The sequence below is a fragment of the Penaeus monodon genome, chromosome 40, assembly GCF_015228065.2.
Source record: "Penaeus monodon isolate SGIC_2016 chromosome 40, NSTDA_Pmon_1, whole genome shotgun sequence".
NCBI classification, from domain to species: domain Eukaryota; kingdom Metazoa; phylum Arthropoda; class Malacostraca; order Decapoda; family Penaeidae; genus Penaeus; species Penaeus monodon.
The window spans coordinates 9,768,090-9,770,917 of record NC_051425.1 but is presented as its reverse complement, the minus strand read 5'-3'; positions in this window follow the sequence as shown (position 1 = coordinate 9,770,917).

The following is a 2,828-nucleotide window of genomic DNA, read 5'->3' as shown; positions in this document are numbered from 1 at the left end:
AGCGAGGTGAGGGGAGAGGAGGAGGCGGGAGGCGGCGACATCCGGGCTGAGAGCTGGGCCGCGAGGAGCACCGTTGGAATGCGAGGAAGCGGAGATCGAGAAATAACCAGATTCTGTCTTCTGATTTTTCTCGTCTATTGTCACTTTTTTCCGTTCATTTGTTTATTTTCATTCATTTATCTATATTTGTCTACTTAAAGTGAGTAGGCTTATGTGGAGAGTTTTGGGTTACTATTATTATCTGTATTCTTCATTGTTAACCTTTTTCTTTGTCTCTTTAACAGGTGAGTGTCTGCGTTTAAACGAGACGCCAGGTAGCGTCCAAAAATTACCCTAGAACATCCTCTAGAACATCCGCACGCTTATTCGGGGTCTCTTGTAAGTAAAGAGATTAGTTAGCGTGGCTATAATTGTTTACATATATTCACATATGCACGAATGATGAAGTTAATGACGGAGACAAAGACATTTGACATAACTTCTACGTACTCGGTCACATAACACTCCCCTTATCCCGAGCCCCAACATTCAGATGTGTTATCCTCAACACCTCATTCCAATGCGTCACTTCCCAACACCTTACATTCGTACCCACCGACTCCGCCGTACCAGAGATGCATCATACCATACCATCCATGACTCCCCCCCCCCGGCCCACGCCACACACACACACACACACACACACACCCACACACACACACACACACACACACACACACACACACACACACACATACGCTCAGCGCCCACCCACCCACCTGCGCACATACGCCCAGCGCCCACCCACCTACGCACATACGCCCAGCGCCCACCCACCTGCACACAACGCCCAGCACCCACCCACCTGCGCACAAACGCCCAGCGCCCACCCACCTACGCAATACCCTGTGTTATCTAGAGAGAGGATCCAGGTTGAGATTCGGCGGCCATGTTGGATGGCTCTAGCTCAGTTTTCGGGCTGTTTTCCTCCTCTCCTTGTTCTCTGTTCGGAAGAGGGATCAGAATATGCGAGAATGATTGGGGAAAAGGAGGAAAGGGAGAGAGAGAAGAACATGGAAGCGAGGCAGGAAGCCGCTTGAAGGACTTCCGAGAGAGGGAGGAAGGAAACCTTTAGCGTGTCGGTTTGGTATTTATATATTTTTTTTTCTTCTTTTTTTATATATTTATCTATTTATTGTACTTTTCTCCCTCCATGGATGCGTCATTCTCTGTTGCACGTTCAGCAACGCCTGCAAATTCATAAACGTTTCGTTATATTCCGCGCGGGATGCAATTTTCGAGACATTAGGACCTCAATTTATCTTTTATTTTTTCGCGATCAGTGGGTCCCGTGCTCTCGAAGCGTATCCCCAACACAGCATCCGCACGTGCCATGTAATGAACCGTAATACCCCCCCCCCCCCCCCCCCCCCACCGGCGGCACGCTCCCTCAGTCCCCACAATTCTGTAGACTAGTTCCTCTAATTTTAATAAAGCACAAACTAGCAACTCACCCTGGCCTCTGGAGTACTCCGATTTGCCAAGGTTTTTATTCGTCCTGGTATGCTGCCAGTTAGTGCTTATATTTACATATATTTTAGCATTTAAAAAAAAAAATCATATGGTGTACTTTTATCGCTCTACAACAATTTTATTTTATTTCGTTTTTTTATATTTTTTATTTCGATTTTTTTTTGTTCTCTCGAATTGGAGTACTCCAGAGTCCGGGTGAGTTGCCAGTTTTCCTTTTCGTGAGATTGGACGGAGTGTAATGCCCAGTGCCTCTTTTGCATCTTCCTTCTGGCCTGTGTGTATTTCGCCTTTTACTCTCTATTTCCCTGCAAAAAAATATACATCCTGCAAGAGGGGACAGACACGCACATACAAAAACACATTTAGCAGCAAGATTTTGCTTTTTTTATATATATAAAAGGAGAAAATGTGTTTGTGCTGTTCATTTTTGTAATGCGAAAGAAGAAAAGAGAAGGAAGAAGTAGAAGAAAAATACATTATCAGCCTGTCATATCAGTATAGAGTTACCACCTGCAATGTAAATTTTAAGTCCTAGTTTGAGAATCATCGATCTAAACCTTGCAACACCCCCCACCCCCGCTCCCTCCCACACCACCACCACCCCTTCCCCAACCCCCACCACCCCTCAAACCCACACCCTCTCCCCAACCCCCACCACCCCTCAAACCCACCCGCACTCCCTCCCTCCCCCCACCCGCACACGTGCCCCTCACACCACAGACGCCTTAAACTCTACCCATACCCCTCCTCGGGCACCTACAACCCCTCCCTCCACCCCCATCCCCTTCTGAGTACCTCCACCACCCACTCCGCCAGCCACTCGGACGCTTATATCGAGGAACACTGATGAGGACTTTGTGGAGTCGCTTGAGGACCAGAAGGGCCGAGGCATGGCCGGTGCTCGGCCGTAATCCGGAAGAAGGGGAGAGGAGGAAGAAGGGAGAAAGGGGGAAAGAGAAGGAAAGGAGAAAAAGTGAAAAAAGGTAAAGGATGAAGAAGGTAATAAAGGGGAAAGTGGGAAGAGGGGAAAAGGGGGAGGGAAAGAAGTAAAGTAAAAAAAAAAAACTAAAAACAGTGGAAATTTAAAAAAGAAAAAAGGTGAAAATTAATCCGCAATAATTGTAGATATATCTAATGCTCCTCTTTCTGCCTTTCGTTCCCTGCCCTCCTTCCCTCCCCTCTCTCTCCTCTCCCTTCCTTCATCCCTCTTTCGTATTCGTCTACACCCCCTTTCCTCTTCCCCTTCCCTCCTTCCCTACCCTCATTACTCTTCCTCTATCTCTCCAGCTTCCTTCTCTCTCCTTCCTCATTTTCTC